We start from the raw sequence: 23,952 nt of genomic DNA on the forward strand, positions 1-23,952 counted from the left end.
TTTTAAAAAAAAATACTTGTATTAAACCCTTTTTCCTCGTACACTTTATGAATTATTTTGAGTATTGGCATTAATATTCTTGTAATATGTCATACAGCTATTTAAATAAACCTTTTCGGATAGGAATATTAGTTTTAAAATATTAAAACTCCTTTTGACGTTTAAATCGGCTATTTAAGACGTAATACTTGCAATAAACATTGTTTATTATTCAATATTTAAGTTAATTCGATTATTAGTTAAAATATTCTTGTAATAACTCATAAAGGTAATTTAAAAAACGTCTTCGGTAAAAAATATTTGTTTTAAAGCATAAAAACTTCCTTTGTCGTCAAAACCGACTGTTTAAGACGAAATACTTGCAATATTGAATAATGAATCGTTCATTATTTGAGTTATTTCGACTTTTGGTTATAATATTGGTTTAATATTTTGCACAGCTAATTTAATAAACGTCTTTAGTTAGTAATCCAATTTTAAACATATTAAAAGTACTTTAGACGTTATAATAGGCTGTTTTAAACAAAATACTTGTATTAAACCCTTTTTTCTTGTACAATATTTAAATTATTTTGATTATTGGCATTACTAACCATGTAATATATCATTCAGCTAATTAAATAAACCTCTTCGGATAGGAATATTAGTTTTAAAGTATTAAAACTCCTTTTGACGTTGAAATCGGCTATTTAAGACGAAATACTTGCAATAAACATTGTTTATCATTCAATATTTAAGTTATTTCGATTATTCGTTAAAATATTCTTGTAATAACACATAAAGGTAATTTAATAAACGATTTCGGTAAAATATATTTGTTTTAAAGCATAAAAACTTCCTTTGTCGTCAAAACTGACTGTTTAAGACGAAATACTTCCATTATTGAATAATGAATCGTTCATTATTTGAGTTATTTCGACTTTTGGTTATAATATTGGTTTAATATTATGCACAGCTAATTTAATAAAAGTCTTTAGTTAGTAATCCAACTTTAAACATATTAAAAGTACTTTAGATGTTATAATAGGCTGTTTTAAACAAAATACTTGTATTAAACCCTTTTTTCTTGTACAATATATAATTTATTTTGATTATTGGCATTAATAATCATGTAATATATCATATAGCTAATTAAATAAACCTCTTTGAATAGGAATATAAGTTTTAATTTATTAAAACTCCTTTTGACGTCAAAATCGGCTGTTTAAGACGAAACACTTGAAATAAACATTGTTTATCGTAAAATATTTAAGTTATTTCGATTATTAGTTAAAATATTCTTGTAATAACTCGAAAAGGTAATTTAATAAACGTCTCTAGTTAATAATCCGATTTTAAAAATATTAAAAGTACTAATGACGTTAGAATAGGCTGTTTTAAACAAAATACTTGTACTAAACCCTTTTTTCTTGTACAATATATAAATTATTTTGATTATTGGCATTACTAATCATGTAATATATCATACAGCTAATTCAATAAACCTTTTCGGACAGGAATATTAGTTAAAAAGTATTAAAACTCCTTTGGACGTTGAAATCGGCTATTTAAGACGAAATACTTGCAATAAACATTGTTTATCATTCAATATTTAAGTTATTTCGATTATTAGTTAAAATATTCTTGTAATAACTCATAAAGGTAATTTAATAAACGTCTTCGGTAAAATATAATTGTTTTAAAGCATAAAAACTTCCTTTGTCGTCAAAACCGACTGTTTAAGACGAAATACTTGCAATATTGAATAATGAATCGTTCATTATTTGAGTTATTTCGACTTTTGGTAATAATATTGGTTTAATATTATGCACAGCTAATTTAATTAATGTCTTTATATCGTAATCCAACTTTAAACATATTAAAAGTACTTTAGATGTTATAATAGGCTGTTTTAAACAAAATACTTGTATTAAACCCTTTTTTCTTGTACAATATATGAATTATTTTGATTATTGGCATTAATAATCATGTAATATATCATATAGCTAATTAAATAAACCTCTTTGAATAGGAATATAAGTTTTAATTTATTAAAACTCCTTTTGACGTCAAAATCGGCTGTTTAAGACGAAATACTTGCAATAAACATTGTTTATCGTTCAATATTTAAGTTATTTCGATTATTAGTTAAAATATTATTGTTATAACTCAAAAAGGTAATTTAATAAACGTCTTTAGTTAGTAATCCGATTTTAAAAATATTAAAAGTACTAATGACGTTATAATAGGCTGTTTTAAACAAAATACTTGTACTAAACCCTTTTTTCTTGTACAATATATAAATTATTTTGATTATTGGCATTACTAATCATGTAATATATCATACAGCTAATTAAATAAACCTCTTCGGACAGGAATATTAGTTTTAAAGTATTAAAACTCCTTTTGACGTTGAATCGGCTATTTAAGACGAAATACTTGCAATAAACTTTTCATCATTCAATTTTTAAGTTATTTCGATTATTAGTTAAAATATTCTTGTAATAACTCATAAAGGTAATTTAATAAACGTCTTCGGTAAAATATATTTGTTTTAAAGCATAAAAACTTCCTTTGTCGTCAAAACCGACTGTTTAAGACGAAATACTTGCATTATTGAATAATGAATCGTTCATTATTTGAGTTATTTCGACTTTTGGTTATAATATTGGTTTAATATTATGCACAGCTAATTAAATAAACGTCTTTAGTTAGTAATCCAACTTTAAACATATTAAAAATACTTTAGATGTTATAATAGGCTGTTTTAAACAAAAGACTTGTATTAAACCCTTTTTTCTTGTACAATATATGAATTATTTTGATTATTAACGTTAATGATCATGTAATATATCACATTGCTAATTAAATAAATCTCTTTGGATAGGAATATTAGTTTTAAAATATTAAAACTCCTTTTGACGTCAAAATCGGCTGTTTAAGACGAAATACTTGCAATAAACATTGTTTCTCGTAAAATATTTAAGTTATTTCGATTATTAGTTTAAATACTCTTGTAATAACTCAAAAAGGTAATTTAATAAACGTCTTCGGTTAAAAATATTTGTTTTAAAGCATCAAAACTTCCTATGACGTCAAAACCGACTGTTTAAGTCGAAATACTTGCAAAAAACATTGTTTATCGTTCATTAATTGAGTTATTTCGACTTTTGATTATAATATTGATGTAATATTATGTGCAGCTATTTGAATAAACGTCTTTAGTTAGTAATCCAACTTTAAACACATTAAAAGTACTGTACACGTTAAAATAGGCTGTTTTAAAAAAATACTTGTACTAAACCCTTTTTCCTCGTACACTTTATGAATTATTTTGAGTATTGGCATTAATATTCTTGTAATATGTCATAACAGCTATTTAAATAAACCTTTTCGGATAGGAATATAAGTTTTAAATTATTAAAACTCCTTTTGCTGCAAAATCGGCTGTTTAAGACGAAATACTTGCAACAAACATTGTTTATCGTTCAATATTTAAGTTAATTCGATTATTAGTTAAAATATTCTTGTAATAACTCGAAAAGGTAATTTAATAAACGTCTTTAGTTAGTAATCCGAATTTAAAAATATTAAAAGTACTAATGACGTTAGAATAGGCTGTTTTAAACAAAATACTTGTACTAAACCCTTTTTTCTTGTACAATATATAAATTATTTTGATTATTGACATTACTAATCATGTGATATATCATACAGCTAATTAAATAAACCTCTTCGGACATGAATATTAGTTTTAAAGTATTAAAACTCCTTTTGACGTTGAAATCGGCTATTTAAGACGAAATACTTGCAATAAACATTGTTTATCATTCAATATTTAAGTTATTTCGATTATTAGTTAAAATATTCTTGTAATAACTCATAAAGGTAATTTAATAAACGTCTTCGGTAAAATATAATTGTTTTAAAGCATAAAAACTTCCTTTGTTGTCAAAACTGACTGTTTAAGACGAAATACTTGCTTTATTGAATAATGAATCGTTCATTATTTGAGTTATTTCGACTTTTGGTCATAATATTGGTTTAATATTATGCACAGCTAATTAAATAAACGTCTTTAGTTAGTAATCCAATTTTAAACATATTAAAAGTACTTTAGACGTTATAATAGGCTGTTTTAATCAAAATACTTGTATTAAACCCTTTTTTTTGTACAATATAGGAATTATTTTGGTTATTGGCATTAATGATCATGTAATATATCATATAGATAATTAAATAAACCTCTTTGGATAGAAATATTAGTTTTAAAGTATTAAAACTCCTTTGGACGTCAAAATTGGCTGTTAAAAACGAAACACTTGAAATAAACATTGTTTATCGTAAAGTGTTTAAGTTATTCCATTTGTTGTTTATAATATTTTTGTAATATTTCGTACAGCTAATTAAATAAACGTCTTTAGTTAGTAATCCGAATTTAAACATATTAAAAGTACTAATGACGTCAGAATAGGCGGTTTTAAACAAAATACTTGTACTAAACCCTTTTTTCTTGTACAATATTTAAATTATTTTGATTATTGGCATTACTAACCATGTAATATATCATACAGCTAATAAAATAAACCTCTTCGGATAGGAATATTAGTTTTAAAGTATTAAAACTCTTTTTGACGTTGAAATCGGCTATTTAAGACGAAATACTTGCAATAAACATTGTTTATCATTCAATATTTAAGTTATTTCGATTATTAATTAAAATATTCTTGTAATAACTCATAAAGATAATTTAATAAACGTCTTCGGTAAAAAATATTTGTTTTAAAGCATAAAAACTTCCTTTGTCGTCAAAACCGACTGTTTAAGACGAAATACTTGCATTATTTAATAATGAATCGTTCATTATTTGATTTATTTCGACTTTTGGTTATAATATTGGTTTAATATTATGCACAGCTAATTTAATAAAAGTCTTTAGTAAGTAATCCAACTTTAAACATATTAAAAGTACTTTAGATATTATAATAGGCTGTTTTAAACAAAATACTTGTATTAAACCCTTTTTTGTTGTACAATATATGAATTATTTTGATTATTGGCATTACTAATCATGTAATATATCATACAGCTAATTAAATAAACCTCTTCGGTGAGGAATATTAGTTTTAAAATATTAAAACTCCTTTTGACATTGAAATCGGCTATTTAAGACGAAATACTTGCAATAAACATTGTTTATCATTCAATATTTAAGTTATTTCGATTATTAGTTAAAATATTGTTGTAATAACTCATAAAGGTAATTTAATAAACGTCTTCGGTTAAAAATATTTGTTTTAAAGCATCAAAACTTCCTATGACGTCAAAACCGACTGTTTAAGTCGAAATACTTGCAAAAAACATTGTTTATCGTTCATTAATAGAGTTAAGTCGACTTTTGATTATAATATTGATGTAATATTATGTGCAGCTATTTTAATAAACGTCTTTAGTTAGTAATCCAACTTTGAATATATTAAAAGTACTATACACGTTAAAATAGGCTGTTTTAAAAAAAATACTTGTATTAAACCCTTTTCCTCGTACACTTTATGAATTATTTTGAGTATTGGCATTAATATTCTTGTAATATGTCATACAGCTATTTAAATAAACCTTTTCGGATAGGAATATTAGTTTTAAAATATTAAAACTCCTTTTGACGTTTAAATCGGCTATTTAAGACGTAATACTTGCAATAAACATTGTTTATTGTTCAATATTTAAGTTAATTCGATTATTAGTTAAAATATTCTTGTAATAACTCATAAAGGTAATTTAAAAAACGTCTTCGGTAAAAAATATTTGTTTTAAAGCATAAAAACTTCCTTTGTCGTCAAAACCGACTGTTTAAGACGAAATACTTGCAATATTGAATAATGAATCGTTCATTATTTGAGTTATTTCTACTTTTGGTTATAATATTGGTTTAATATTTTGCACAGCTAATTTAATAAACGTCTTTAGTTAGTAATCCAATTTTAAACATATTAAAAGTACTTTAGACGTTATAATAGGCTGTTTTAAACAAAATACTTGTACTAAACCATTTTTTCTTGTACAATATATAAATTATTTTGATTATTGGCATTAATAATCATGTAATATGTCATATAGCTAATTAAATAAACCTCTTTGAATAGGAATATAAGTTTTAATTTATTAAAACTCCTTTTGACGTCAAAATCGGCTGTTTAAGACGAAATACTTGCAATAAACATTGTTTATCGTTCAATATTTAAGTTATTTCGATTATTAGTTAAAATATTCTTGTAATAACTCGAAAAGGTAATTTAATAAACGTCTCTAGTTAATAATCCGATTTTAAAAATATTAAAAGTACTAATGACGTTAGAATAGGCTGTTTTAAACAAAATACTTGTACTAAACCCTTTTTTCTTGTACAATATATAAATTATTTTGATTATTGGCATTACTAATCATGTAATATATCATACAGCTAATTCAATAAACCTTTTCGGACAGGAATATTAGTTTTAAAGTATTAAAACTCCTTTGGACGTTGAAATCGGCTATTTAAGACGAAATACTTGCAATAAACATTGTTTATCATTCAATATTTAAGTTATTTCGATTATTAGTTAAAATATTCTTGTAATAACTCATAAAGGTAATTTAATAAACGTCTTCGGTAAAATATAATTGTTTTAAAGCATAAAAACTTCCTTTGTCGTCAAAACCGACTGTTTAAGACGAAATACTTGCAATATTGAATAATGGATCGTTCATTATTTGAGTTATTTCGACTTTTGGTAATAATATTGGTTTAATATTATGCACAGCTAATTTTATTAATGTCTTTAGTTCGTAATCCAACTTTAAACATATTAAAAGTACTTTAGATGTTATAATAGGCTGTTTTAAACAAAATACTTGTATTAAACCCTTTTTTCTTGTACAATATATGAATTATTTTGATTATTGGCATTAATAATCATGTAATATATCATATAGCTAATTAAATAAACCTCTTTGAATAGGAATATAAGTTTTAATTTATTAAAACTCCTTTTGACGTCAAAATCGGCTGTTTAAGACGAAATACTTGCAATAAACATTGTTTATCGTTCAATATTTAAGTTATTTCGATTATTAGTTAAAATATTATTGTAATAACTCAAAAAGGTAATTTAATAAACGTCTTTAGTTAGTAATCCGATTTTAAAAATATTAAAAGTACTAATGACGTTAGAATAGGATGTTTTAAACAAAATACTTGTACTAAACCCTTTTTTCTTGTACAATATATAAATTATTTTGATTATTGGCATTACTAACCATGTAATATATCATACAGCTAATTAAATAAACCTCTTCGGACAGGAATATTAGTTTTAAAGTATTAAAACTCCTTTTGACGTTGAAATCGGCTATTTAAGACGAAATACTTGCAATAAACTTTTTATCATTCAATATTTAAGTTATTTCGATTATTAGTTAAAATATTCTTGTAATAACTCATAAAGGTAATTTAATAAACGTCTTCGGTAAAATATATTTGTTTTAAAGCATAAAAACTTCCTTTGTTGTCAAAACCGACTGTTTAAGACGAAATACTTGCATTATTGAATAATGAATCGTTCATTATTTTAGTTATTTCGACTTTTGGTTATAATATTGGTTTAATATTATGCACAGCTAATTTAATAAACGTCTTTAGTTAGTAATCCAACTTTAAACCTATTAAAAGTACTTTAGATGTTATAATAGGCTGTTTTAAACAAAATACTTGTATTAAACCCTTTTTTTTTGTACAATATATGAATTATTTTGGTTATTGGCATTAATGATCATGTAATATATCATATAGCTAATTAATTAAACCTCTTTGAATAGGAATATAAGTTTTAATTTATTAAAACTCCTTTTGACGTCAAAATCGGCTGTTAAAGACAAAATACTTGCAATAAACATTGTTTATCGTTCAATATTTAAGTTATTTCGATTATTAGTTAAAATATTATTGTAATAACTCAAAAAGGTAATTTAATAAACGTCTTTAGTTAGTAATCCGATTTTAAAAATATTAAAAGTACTAATGACGTTAGAATAGGATGTTTTAAACAAAATACTTGTACTAAACCCTTTTTTCTTGTACAATATATAAATTATTTTGATTATTGGCATTACTAATCATGTAATATATCATACAGCTAATTAAATAAACCTCTTCGGACAAGAATATTAGTTTTAAAGTATTAAAACTCCTTTTGACGTTGAAATCGGCTATTTTCGACGAAATACTTGCAATAAACTTTTTATCATTCAATATTTAAGTTATTTCGATTATTAGTTAAAATATTCTTGTAATAACTCATAAAGGTAATTTAATAAACGTCTTCGGTAAAATATATTTGTTTTAAAGCATAAAAACTTCCTTTGTCGTCAAAACCGACTGTTTAAGACGAAATACTTGCATTATTGAATAATGAATCGTTCATTATTTGAGTTATTTCGACTTTAGGTTATAATATTGGTTTAATATTATGCACAGCTAATTTAATACACGTCTTTAGTTAGTAATCCAACTTTAAACATATTAAAAGTACTTTAGATGTTATAATAGGCTGTTTTAAACAAAATACTTGTATTAAACCCTTTTTTTTTTGTACAATATATGAATTATTTTGATTATTAACATTAATGATCATGTAATATATCACATAGCTAATTAAATAAACCTCTTTGGATAGGAATATTAGTTTTAAAGTATTAAAACCCCTTTTGACGTTGAAATCGGCTATTTAAGACGAAATACTTGCAATAAACATTGTTTATCATTCAATATTTAAGTTATTTCGATTATTAGTTAAAATATTCTTGTAATAACTCATAAAGGTAATTTAATAAACTTCTTCGGTAAAATATATTTGTTTTAACGCATAAAAACTTAATTTGTCGTCAAAACCAACTATTTAAGACAAAATACTTCCATTATTGATTAATGAATCGTTCATTATTTGAGTTATTTCAACTTTTGGTTATAATATTGGTTTAATATTAAGCACAGCTAATTTAATAAACGTCTTTAGTAATCCAACTTTAAACATATTAAAAGTACTTTAGATGTTATAATAGGCTGTTTTAAACAAAATACTTGTATTAAACCCTTTTTTCTTGTACAATAAATGAATTATTTTGATTATTGGCATTACTAATCATGTAATATATCATACAGCTAATTTAATAAACCTCTTCGGATAGGAATATTAGTTTTAAAATATTAAAACTCCTTTTGACGTTGAAATCGGCTATTTAAGACGAAATACTTGCAATAAACATTGTTTATCATTCAATATTTTAGTTATTTCGATTATTAGTTAAAATATTCTTGTAATAACTCATAAAGGTAATTTAAAAAACGTCTTCGGTAAAAAATATTTGTTTTAAAGCATAAAAACTTCCTTTGTCGTCAAAACCAACTGTTTAAGACGAAATACTTGCATTATTGAATAATGAATCGTTCATTATTTTAGTTATTTCGACTTTTGGTTATAATATTGGTTTAATATTATGCACAGCTAATTTAATAAACGTCTTTAGTTAGTAATCCAACTTTAAACATATTAAAAGTACATTAGATGTTATAATAGGCTGTTTTAAACAAAATACTTGTATCAAACCCTTTTTTCTTGTACAATATATGAATTATTTTGATTATTGGCATTAATGATCATGTAATATATCATAGAGCTAATTAAATAAACCTCTTTGGATAGGAATATAAGTTTTAAATTATTAAAACTCCTTTTGCTGCAAAATCGGCTGTTTAAGACGAAATACTTGCAACAAACATTGTTTATCGTTCAATATTTAAGTTAATTCGATTATTAGTTAAAATATTCTTGTAATAACTCGAAAAGGTAATTTAATAAACGTCTTTAGTTAGTAATCCGAATTTAAAAATATTAAAAGTACTAATGACGTTAGAATAGGCTGTTTTAAACAAAATACTTGTATTAAACCCTTTTTTCTTGTACAATATATAAATTATTTTGATTATTGACATTACTAATCATGTAATAAATCATACAGCTAAACCTCTTCGGACAGGAATATTAGTTTTAAAGTATTAAAACTCATTTTGACGTTGAAATCGGATATTTAAGACGAAATACTTGCAATAAACATTGTTTGTCATTCAATATTTAAGTTATTTCGATTATTAGTTAAAATATTCTTGTAATAACTCATAAAGGTAATTTAATAAACGTCTTCGGTAAAATATATTTGTTTTAAAGCATAAAAACTTCCTTTGTTGTCAAAACTGACTGTTTAAGACGAAATACTTGCTTTATTGAATAATGAATCGTTCATTATTTAAGTTATTTCGACTTTTGGTTATAATATTGGTTTAATATTATGCACAGCTAATTTAATAAACGTCTTTAGTTAGTAATCCAATTTTAAACATATTAAAAGTACTTTAGACGTTTTAATAGGCTGTTTTAATCAAAATACTTGTATTAAACCCTTTTTTTTTGTACAATATAGGAATTATTTTGGTTATTGGCATTAATGATCATGTAATATATCATATAGATAATTAAATAAACCTCTTTGGATAGAAATATTAGTTTTAAAGTATTAAAACTCCTTTGGACGTCAAAATTGGCTGTTAAAAACGAAACACTTGAAATAAACATTGTTTATCGTAAAGCGTTTAAGTTATTCCATTTGTTGTTTATAATATTTTTGTAATATTTCGTACAGCTAATTAAATAAACGTCTTTAGTTAGTAATCCGAATTTAAACATATTAAAAGTACTAATGACGTTAGAATAGGCTGTTTTAAACAAAATACTTGTACTAAACCCTTTTTTCTTGTACAATATTTAAATTATTTTGATTATTGGCATTACTAACCATGTAATATATCATACAGCTAATTAAATAAACCTCTTCGGATAGGAATATTAGTTTTAAAGTATTAAAACTCTTTTTGACGTTGAAATCGGCTATTTAAGACGAAATACTTGCAATAAACATTGTTTATCATTCAATATTTAAGTTATTTCGATTATTAATTAAAATATTCTTGTAATAACTCATAAAGATAATTTAATAAACGTCTTCGGTAAAAAATATTTGTTTTAAAGCATAAAAACTTCCTTTGTCGTCAAAACCGACTGTTTAAGACGAAATACTTGCAATATTGAATAATGAATCGTTCATTATTTGAGTTATTTCGACTTTTGGTTATAATATTGGTTTAATATTATGCACAGCTAATTTTATTAATGTCTTTAGTTCGTAATCCAACTTTAAACATATTAAAAGTACTTTAGATGTTATAATAGGCTGTTTTAAACAAAATACTTGTATTAAACCCTTTTTTCTTGTACAATATATGAATTATTTTGATTATTGGCATTAATAATCATGTAATATATCATATAGCTAATTAAATAAACCTCTTTGAATAGGAATATAAGTTTTAATTTATTAAAACTCCTTTTGACGTCAAAATCGGCTGTTTAAGACGAAATACTTGCAATAAACATTGTTTATCGTTCAATATTTAAGTTATTTCGATTATTAGTTAAAATATTATTGTAATAACTCAAAAAGGTAATTTAATAAACGTCTTTAGTTAGTAATCCGATTTTAAAAATATTAAAAGTACTAATGACGTTAGAATAGGATGTTTTAAACAAAATACTTGTACTAAACCCTTTTTTCTTGTACAATATATAAATTATTTTGATTATTGGTATTACTAATCATGTAATATATCATAAAGCTAATTAAATAAACCTCTTCGGACAGGAATATTAGTTTTAAAGTATTAAAACTCCTTTTGACGTTGAAATCGGCTATTTAAGACGAAATACTTGCAATAAACATTGTTTATCATTCAATATTTAAGTTATTTCGATTATTAGTTAAAATATTCTTGTAATAACTCATAAAAGTAATTTAATAAACGTCTTCGGTAAAATATATTTGTTTTAAAGCATAAAAACTTCCTTTGTTGTCAAAACTAACTGTTTAAGACGAGATACTTGCATTATTGAATAATGAATCGTTCATTATTTGAGTTATTTCGACTTTTGGTTATAATATTGGTTTAATATTATGTACAGCTAATTTAATAAACGTCTTTAGTTAGTAATCCAACTTTAAACATATTAAAAGTACTTTAGACGTTAGAATAGGCTGTTTTAAACAAAATACTTGTACTAAACCCTTTTTTCTTGTACAATATTTAAATTATTTTGATTATTGGCATTACTAACCATGTAATATATCATACAGCTAATTAAATAAACCTCTTCGGATAGGAATATTAGTTTTAAAGTATTAAAACTCTTTTTGACGTTTAAATCGGCTATTTAAGACGTAATACTTGCAATAAACATTGTTTATCATTCAATATTTAAGTTAATTTGATTATTAGTTGAAATATTCTTGTAATAACTCATAAAGGTAATTTAATAAACGTTTTCGGTAAAAAATATTTGTTTTAAAGCATAAAAACTTCCTTTGTCGTCAAAACCGACTGTTTAAGACGAAATACTTGCAATATTGAATAATGAATCGTTCATTATTTGAGTTATTTCTACTTTTGGTTATAATATTGGTTTAATATTATGCACAGCTAATTTAATAAACGTCTTTAGTTAGTAATCCGATTTTAAAAATATTAAAAGTACTAATGACGTTAGAATAGGCTGTTTAAAAAAAAATACTTGTATTAAACCCTTTTTTCCTCGTACACTTTATGAATTATTTTGAGTGTTGGCATTAATATTCTTGTAATATGTCATACAGCTAATTAATAAAACCTTTTCGGACAGGAATATTAGTTTTAAAGTATTAAAACTCCTTTTGACGTTGAAATCGGCTATTTAAGTCAAAATACTTGCAATAAACATTGTTTATCATTCAATATTTAAGTTATTTCGATTATTAGTTAAAATATTCTTATAATAACTCATAAAGGTAATTTAATAAACATCTTCGGTAAAAAATATTTGTTTTAAAGCATAAAAACTTCCTTTGTCGTCAAAACCGACTGTTTAAGACGAAATACTTGCAATATTGAATAATAAATCGTTCATTATTTGAGTTATTTCTACTTTTGGTTATTATATTGGTTTAATATTATGCACAGCTAATTTAATAAACGTCTTTAGTTAGTAATCCAACTTTAAACATATTAAAAGTACTTTAGATGTTATAATAGGCTGTTTTAAACAAAATACTTGTATTAAACCCTTTTTTCTTGTACAATATATGAATTATTTTAATTATTGGCATTAATGATCATGTAATATATCATATAACTAATTAAATAAACCTCTTTGAATAGGAATATAAGTTTTAATTTATTTAAACTCCTTTTGACGTCTTAATTTTTCCGTCTTAATTTTTCGTCTTAATTTTGACGTCTTCCTTTTGACGTTTTAATTTATTAAAACTCCTTTTGACGTCAAAATCGGCTGTTTAAGACGAAATACTTGCAATAAACATTGTTTATCGTTCAATATTTAAGTTATTTCGATTATTAGTTAAAATATTCTTGTAATAACTCATAAAGGTAATTTAATAAACGTCTTCGGTAAAATATATTTGTTTTAAAGCATAAAAACTTCCTTTGTCGTCAAAACCGACTGTTTAAGACGAAATACTTGCATTATTGAATAATGAATCGTTCATTATTTGAGTTATTTCGACTTTAGGTTATAATATTGGTTTAATATTATGCACAGCTAATTTAATAAACGTCTTTAGTTAGTAATCCAACTTCAAACATATTAAAAGTACTTTAGATGTTATAATAGGCTGTTTTAAACAAAATACTTGTATTAAACCCTTTTTTTTTTGTACAATATATGAATTATTTTTATTATTAACATTAATGATCATGTAATATATCACATAGCTAATTAAATAAACCTCTTTGGATAGGAATATTAGTTTTAAAGTATTAAAACCCCTTTTGACGTTGAAATCGGCTATTTAAGACGAAATACTTGCAATAAACATTGTTTATCATTCAATATTTAAGTAATTTCGATTATTAGTTAAAATATTCTTGTAATAACTCATAAAGGTAATTTAATAAACTTCTTCGGTAAAATATATTTGTTTTAACGCATAAAAACTTAATTTGTCGTCAAAACCAACTATTTAAGACAAAATACTTCCATTATTGAATAATGAATCGTTCATTATTTGAGTTATTTCAACTTTTGGTTATAATATTGGTTTAATATTAAGCACAGCTAATTTAATAAACGTCTTTAGTAATCCAACTTTAAACATATTAAAAGTACTTTAGATGTTATAATAGGCTGTTTTAAACAAAATACTTGTATTAAACCCTTTTTTCTTGTACAATAAATGAATTATTTTGATTATTGGCATTACTAATCATGTAATATATCATACAGCTAATTTAATAAACCTCTTCGGATAGGAATATTAGTTTTAAAATATTAAAACTCCTTTTGACGTTGAAATCGGCTATTTAAGACGAAATACTTGCAATAAACATTGTTTATCATTCAATATTTAAGTTATTTCGATTATTAGTTAAAATATTCTTGTAATAACTCATAAAGGTAATTTAAAAAACGTCTTCGGTAAAAAATATTTGTTTTAAAGCATAAAAACTTCCTTTGTCGTCAAAACCAACTGTTTAAGACGAAATACTTGCATTATTGAATAATGAATCGTTCATTATTTTAGTTATTTCGACTTTCGGATATAATATTGGTTTAATATTATGCACAGCTAATTTAAAAAACGTCTTTAGTTAGTAATCCAACTTTAAACATATTAAAAGTACATTAGATGTTATAATAGGCTGTTTTAAACAAAATACTTGTATCAAACCCTTTTTTCTTGTACAATATATGAATTATTTTGATTATTGGCATTAATGATCATGTAATATATCATAGAGCTAATTAAATAAACCTCTTTGGATAGGAATATAAGTTTTAAATTATTAAAACTCCTTTTGCTGCAAAATCGGCTGTTTAAGACGAAATACTTGCAACAAACATTGTTTATCGTTCAATATTTAAGTTAATTCGATTATTAGTTAAAATATTCTTGTAATAACTCGAAAAGGTAATTTAATAAACGTCTTTAGTTAGTAATCCGAATTTAAAAATATTAAAAGTACTAATGACGTTAGAATAGGCTGTTTTAAACAAAATACTTGTACTAAACCCTTTTTTCTTGTACAATATATAAATTATTTTGATTATTGACATTACTAATCAAGTAATAAATCATACAGCTAAACCTCTTCGGACAGGAATATTAGTTTTAAAGTATTAAAACTCCTTTTGCTGCAAAATCGGCTGTTTAAGACGAAATACTTGCAATAAACATTGTTTGTCATTCAATATTTAAGTTATTTCGATTATTAGTTAAAATATTCTTGTAATAACTCATAAAGGTAATTTAATAAACGTCTTCGGTAAAATATATTTGTTTTAAAGCATAAAAACTTCCTTTGTTGTCAAAACTGACTGTTTAAGACGAAATACTTGCTTTATTGAATAATGAATCGTTCATTATTTAAGATATTTCGACTTTTGGTTATAATATTGGTTTAATATTATGCACAGCTAATTTAATAAACGTCTTTAGTTAGTAATCCAATTTTAAACATATTAAAAGTACTTTAGACGTTATAATAGGCTGTTTTAATCAAAATACTTGTATTAAACCCTTTTTTTTTGTACAATATAGGAATTATTTTGGTTATTGGCGTTAATGATCATGTAATATATCATATAGATAATTAAATAAACCTCTTTGGATAGAAATATTAGTTTTAAAGTATTAAAACTCCTTTGGACGTCAAAATTGGCTGTTAAAAACGAAACACTTGAAATAAACATTGTTTATCGTAAAGCGTTTAAGTTATTCCATTTGTTGTTTATAATATTTTTGTAATATTTCGTACAGCTAATTAAATAAACGTCTTTAGTTAGTAATCCGAATTTAAACATATTAAAAGTACTAATGACGTTAGAATAGGCTGTTTTAAACAAAATACTTGTACTAAACCCTTTTTTCTTGTACAATTTTTAAATTATTTTGATTATTGGCATTACTAACCATGTAATATATCATACAGCTAATTAAATAAACCTCTTCGGATAGGAATATTAGTTTTAAAGTATTAAAACTCTTTTTGACGTTGAAATCGGCTATTTAAGACGAAATACTTGCAATAAACATTGTTTATCATTCAATATTTAAGTTATTTCGATTATTAATTAAAATATTCTTGTAATAACTCATAAAGATAATTTAATAAACGTCTTCGGTAAAAAATATTTGTTTTAAAGCATAAAAACTTCCTTTGTCGTCAAAACCGACTGTTTAAGACGAAATACTTGCAATATTGAATAATGAATCGTTCATTATTTGAGTTATTTCGACTTTTGGTTATAATATTGGTTTAATATTATGCACAGCTAATTTAATAAACGTCTTTAGTTAGTAATCCAACTTTAAACATATTAAAAGTACTTTAGATGTTATATTAGGCTGTTTTAAACAAAATACTTGTATCAAACCTTTTTATCTTGTACAATATATGAATTATTTTGATTATTGGCATTAATGATCATGTAATATATCATATAGCTAATTAAATAAACCTCTTTGGATAGGAATATAAGTTTTAATTTATTAAAACTCCTTTTGCTGCAAAATCGGCTGTTTAAGACGAAATACTTGCAACAAAAATTGTTTATCGTTCAATATTTAAGTTAATTCGATTATTAGTTAAAATATTCTTGTAATAACTCGAAAAGGTATTTTAATAAACGTCTTTAGTTAGTAATCCGAATTTAAAATATTAAAAGTACTAATGACGTTAGAATAGGCTGTTTTAAACAAAATACTTGTACTAAACCCTTTTTTCTTGTACAATATATAAATTATTTTGATTATTGGTATTACTAATCATGTAATATATCATAAAGCTAATTAAATAAACCTCTTCGGACAGGAATATTAGTTTTAAAGTATTAAAACTCCTTTTGACGTTGAAATCGGCTATTTAAGACGAAATACTTGCAATAAACATTGTTTATCATTCAATATTTAAGTTATTTCGATTATTAGTTAAAATATTCTTGTAATAACTCATAAAAGTAATTTAATAAACGTCTTCGGTAAAATATATTTGTTTTAAAGCATAAAAACTTCCTTTGTTGTCAAAACTAACTGTTTAAGACGAGATACTTGCATTATTGAATAATGAATCGTTCATTATTTGAGTTATTTCGACTTTTGGTTATAATATTGGTTTAATATTATGTACAGCTAATTTAATAAACGTCTTCAGTTAGTAATCCAACTTTAAACATATTAAAAGTACTTTAATTGTTATAATAGGCTGTTTTAAACAAAATACTTGTATTAAACCCTTTTTTCTTGTACAATATATGAATTATTTTAATTATTGGCATTAATGATCATGTAATATATCATATAACTAATTAAATAAACCTCTTTGAATAGGAATATAAGTTTTAATTTATTAAAACTCCTTTTGACGTCTTAATTTTTCCGTCTTAATTTTTCGTCTTAATTTTGACGTCTTCCTTTTGACGTTTTAATTTATTAAAACTCCTTTTGACGTCAAAATCGGCTGTTTAAGACGAAATACTTGCAATAAACATTGTTTATCGTTCAATATTTAAGTTATTTCGATTATTAGTTAAAATATTCTTGTAATAACTCGAAAAGGTAATTTAATAAACGTTTTTAGTTAGTAATCCGAAATTAAAAATATTAAAAGTACTAATGACGTTAGAATAGGCTGTTTTAAACAAAATACTTGTACTAAACCCTTTTTTCTTGTACAATATATAAATTACTTTGATTATTGGCATTACTAATCATGTAATATATCATACAGCTAATTAAATAAACCTCTTCGGTGAGGAATATTAGTTTTAATTTATTAAAACTCCTTTTTACGTCAAAATCGGCTGTTTAAGACGAAATACTTGCAATAAACATTGTTTATCGTTCAATATTTAAGTTATTTCGATTATTAGTTAAAATATTCTTGTAATAATTCATAAAGGTAACTTAATAAACGTCTTCGGTTGAAAATATTTGTTTTAAAGCATCAAAACTTCCTATGACGTCAAAACCGACTGTTTAAGACGAAATACTTGCAAATAACATTGTTTATCGTTCATTAATTGAGTTATTTCGACTTTTGATTAAAATATTGGTGTAATAGTATGTGCAGCTATTTTAATAAACGTCTTTAGTTAGTAATCCAACTTTAAACATATTAAAAGTACTATACACGTTAAAATAGGCTGTTTTAAACAAAATACTTGTATTAAACCCTTTTTCCTCGTACACTTTATGAATTATTTTGAGTATTGGCATTAATATTCTTGTAATATGTCATACAGCTATTTAAATAAACCTTTTCGGATAGGAATATTAGTTTTAAAATGTTAATACTCCTTTTTACGTTTAAATCGGCTATTTAAGACGTAATACTTGCAATAAACATTGTTTATCATTCAATATTATGTTAATTCTATATAATTCAATATATATTATAATAATATTAATATATATAATTATATTCAATATATAATTCAATAATAATGTTAATTCGATTATTAGTTAAAATACTCTTATAATAACTCATAAAGGTAATTTAATAAACGTCTTCGGTAAAAAATATTTGTTTTAAAGCATAAAAACTTCCTTTGTCGTCAAAACCGACTGTTTAAGACGAAATACTTGCAATATTGAATAATAAATCGTTCATTATTTGAGTTATTTCTACTTTTGGTTATAATATTGGTTTAATATTATGCACAGCTAATTTAATAAACGTCTTTAGTTAGTAATCCAACTTTAAACATATTAAAAGTACTTTAGACGTTATAATAGGCTGTTTTAAACAAAATAAATGTATTAAACCCTTTTTTTTTGTACAATATATGAATTATTTTGGTTATTGGCATTAATGATCATGTAATATATCATATAGCTAATTAAATAAACCTCTTTAGATAAAAATATTATTTTTAATTTATTAATACTCCTTTTGACGTCAAAATTGGCTGTTAAAAACGAAACACTTGAATTAAACATTGTTTATCGTAAAGTGTTTAAGTTATTCCATTTGTTGTTTATAATATTTTTGTAATATTTCGTACAGCTAATTAAATAAACGTCTTTAGTAAGTAATCCGAATTAAAACATATTAAAAGTACTAATGACGTTAGAATAGGCTGTTTTAAACAAAATACTTGTACTAAACCCTTTTTTCTTGTACAATATATAAATTATTTTGATTATTGGCATTACTAATCATGTAATATATCATACAGCTAATTAAATAAACCTCTTCGGATAGGAATATTAGTTTTAAAGTATTAAAACTCCTTTTGACGTTGAAATCGGCTATTTAAGACGAAATACTTGCAATAAACATTGTTTATCATTCAATATTTAAGTTATTTCGTTTATTAGTTAAAATATTCTTGAAATAACTCATAAAGGTAATTTAATAAACGTCTTCGGTAAAATATATTTGTTTTAAAGCATAAAAACTTCCTTTGTCGTCAAAACCGACTGTTTAAGACGAAATACTTGCATTATTGAATAATGAATCGTTCATTATTTGAGTTATTTCGACTTTTGGTTATAATATTGGTTTAATATTATGCAAAGCTAATTTAATAAACGTCTTTAGTTAGAAATCCAACTTTAAACATATTAAAAGTACTTTAGATGTTATAATAGGCTGTTTTAAACAAAATACTTGTATCAAACCCTTTTTTCTTGTACAATATATGAATTATTTTGATTATTGGCATTAATGATCATGTAATATATCATATAGCTAATTAAATAAACCTCTTTGGATAGGAATATAAGTTTTAATTTATTAAAACTCCTTTTGACGTCAAAATCGGCTGTTAAAGACGAATCACTTGCAACAAACATTGTTTATCGTTCAATATTTAAGTTAATTCGATTATTAGTTAAAATATTCTTGTATTAACTCGAAAAGGTAATTTATTAAACGTCTTTAGTTAGTAATCCAACTTTAAACATATTAAAAGTACTAATGACGTTAGAATAGGCTGTTTTAAACAAAATACTTGTACTAAACCCTTTTTTCTTGTACAATATATAAATTATTTTGATTATTCGCATTACTAATCATGTAATATATCATACAGCTAATTAAATAAACCTCTTCGGACAGGAATATTAGTTTTAAAGTATTAAAACTCCTTTTGACGTTGAAATCGGCTATTTAAGACGAAATACTTGCAATAAACATTGTTTATCATTCAATATTTAAGTTATTGCGATTATTAGTTAAAATATTCTTGTAATAACTCATAAAGGTAATTTAATAAACGTCTTCGGTAAAATATATTTGTTTTAAAGCATAAAAACTTCCTTTGTCGTCAAAACCGACTGTTTAAGACGAAATATTTGCATTATTGAATAATGAATCGTTCATTATTTGAGTTATTTCGACTTTTGGTTATAATATTGGTTTAATATTATGCACAGCTAATTTAATAAACGTCTTTAGTTAGTAATCCAACTTTAAACATATTAAAAGTACATTAGATGTTATAATAGGCTGTTTTAAACAAAATACTTGTATCAAACCCTTTTTTCTTGTACAATATATGAATTATTTTGATTATTGGCATTAATGATCATGTAATATATCATAGAGCTAATTAAATAAACCTCTTTGGATAGGAATATAAGTTTTAAATTATTAAAACTCCTTTTGCTGCAAAATCGGCTGTTTAAGACGAAATACTTGCAACAAACATTGTTTATCGTTCAATATTTAAGTTAATTCGATTATTAGTTAAAATATTCTTGTAATAACTCGAAAAGGTAATTTAATAAACGTCTTTAGTTAGTAATCCGAATTTAAAAATATTAAAAGTACTAATGACGTTAGAATAGGCTGTTTTAAACAAAATACTTGTACTAAACCCTTTTTTCTTGTACAATATATAAATTATTTTGATTATTGACATTACTAATCATGTAATAAATCATACAGCTAAACCTCTTCGGACAGGAATATTAGTTTTAAAGTATTAAAACTCCTTTTGACGTTGAAATCGGATATTTAAGACAAAATACTTGCAATAAACATTGTTTGTCATTCAATATTTAAGTTATTTCGATTATTAGTTAAAATATTCTTGTAATAACTCATAAAGGTAATTTAATAAACGTCTTCGGTAAAATATATTTGTTTTAAAGCATAAAAACTTCCTTTGTTGTCAAAACTGACTGTTTAAGACGAAATACTTGCTTTATTGAATAATGAATCGTTCATTATTTAAGTTATTTCGACTTTTGGTTATAATATTGGTTTAATATTATGCACAGCTAATTTAATAAACGTCTTTAGTTAGTAATCCAATTTTAAACATATTAAAAGTACTTTAGACGTTATAATAGGCTGTTTTAATCAAAATACTTGTATTAAACCCTTTTTTTTTGTACAATATAGGAATTATTTTGGTTATTGGCATTAATGATCATGTAATATATCATATAGATAATTAAATAAACCTCTTTGGATAGAAATATTAGTTTTAAAGTATTAAAACTCCTTTGGACGTCAAAATTGGCTGTTAAAAACGAAACACTTGAAATAAACATTGTTTATCGTAAAGCGTTTAAGTTATTCCATTTGTTGTTTATAATATTTTTGTAATATTTCGTACAGCTAATTAAATAAACGTCTTTAGTTAGTAATCCGAATTTAAACATATTAAAAGTACTAATGACGTTAGAATAGGCTGTTTTAAACAAAATACTTGTACTAAACCCTTTTTTCTTGTACAATTTTTAAATTATTTTGATTATTGGCATTACTAACCATGTAATATATCATACAGCTAATTAAATAAACCTCTTCGGATAGGAATATTAGTTTTAAAGTATTAAAACTCTTTTTGACGTTGAAATCGGCTATTTAAGACGAAATACTTGCAATAAACATTGTTTATCATTCAATATTTAAGTTATTTCGATTATTAATTAAAATATTCTTGTAATAACTCATAAAGATAATTTAATAAACGTCTTCGGTAAAAAATATTTGTTTTAAAGCATAAAAACTTCCTTTGTCGTCAAAACCGACTGTTTAAGACGAAATACTTGCAATATTGAATAATGAATCGTTCATTATTTGAGTTATTTCGACTTTTGGTTATAATATTGGTTTAATATTATGCACAGCTAATTTAATAAACGTCTTTAGTTAGTAATCCAACTTTAAACATATTAAAAGTACTTTAGATGTTATATTAGGCTGTTTTAAACAAAATACTTGTATCAAACCTTTTTTTCTTGTACAATATATGAATTATTTTGATTATTGGCATTAATGATCATGTAATATATCATATAGCTAATTAAATAAACCTCTTTGGATAGGAATATAAGTTTTAATTTATTAAAACTCCTTTTGCTGCAAAATCGGCTGTTTAAGACGAAATACTTGCAACAAACATTGTTTATCGTTCAATATTTAAGTTAATTCGATTATTAGTTAAAATATTCTTGTAATAACTCGAAAAGGTATTTTAATAAACGTCTTTAGTTAGTAATCCGAATTTAAAATATTAAAAGTACTAATGACGTTAGAATAGGCTGTTTTAAACAAAATACTTGTACTAAACCCTTTTTTCTTGTACAATATATAAATTATTTTGATTATTGGTATTACTAATCATGTAATATATCATAAAGCTATTTAAATAAACCTCTTCGGACAGGAATATTAGTTTTAAAGTATTAAAACTCCTTTTGACGTTGAAATCGGCTATTTAAGACGAAATACTTGCAATAAACATTGTTTATCATTCAATATTTAAGTTATTTCGATTATTAGTTAAAATATTCTTGTAATAACTCATAAAGGTAATTTAATAAACGTCTTCGGTAAAATATATTTGTTTTAAAGCATAAAAACTTCCTTTGTTGTCAAAACTAACTGTTTAAGACGAGATACTTGCATTATTGAATAATGAATCGTTCATTATTTGAGTTATTTCGACTTTTGGTTATAATATTGGTTTAATATTATGTACAGCTAATTTAATAAACGTCTTTAGTTAGTAATCCAACTTTAAACATATTAAAAGTACTTTAGACGTTAGAATAGGCTGTTTTAAACAAAATACTTGTACTAAACCCTTTTTTCTTGTACAATATTTAAATTATTTTGATTATTGGCATTACTAACCATGTAATATATCATACAGCTAATTAAATAAACCTCTTCGGATAGGAATATTAGTTTTAAAGTATTAAAACTCTTTTTGACGTTTAAATCGGCTATTTAAGACGTAATACTTGCAATAAACATTGTTTATCATTCAATATTTAAGTTAATTTGATTATTAGTTGAAATATTCTTATAATAACTCATAAAGGTAATTTAATAAACGTCTTCGGTAAAAAATATTTGTTTTAAAGCATAAAAACTTCCTTTGTCGTCAAAACCGACTGTTTAAGACGAAATACTTGCAATATTGAATAATAAATCGTTCATTATTTGAGTTATTTCTACTTTTGGTTATTATATTGGTTTAATATTATGCACAGCTAATTTAATAAACGTCTTTAGTTAGTAATCCAACTTTAAACATATTAAAAGTACTTTAGATGTTATAATAGGCTGTTTTAAACAAAATACTTGTATTAAACCCTTTTTTCTTGTACAATATATGAATTATTTTAATTATTGGCATTAATGATCATGTAATATATCATATAACTAATTAAATAAACCTCTTTGAATAGGAATATAAGTTTTAATTTATTAAAACTCCTTTTGACGTCTTAATTTTTCCGTCTTAATTTTTCGTCTTAATTTTGACGTCTTCCTTTTGACGTTTTAATTTATTAAAACTCCTTTTGACGTCA

The sequence above is a fragment of the Thalia democratica genome, chromosome 8, assembly GCF_965202585.1.
Source record: "Thalia democratica chromosome 8, ktThaDemo2.hap1.1, whole genome shotgun sequence".
NCBI lineage: Eukaryota > Metazoa > Chordata > Thaliacea > Salpida > Salpidae > Thalia > Thalia democratica.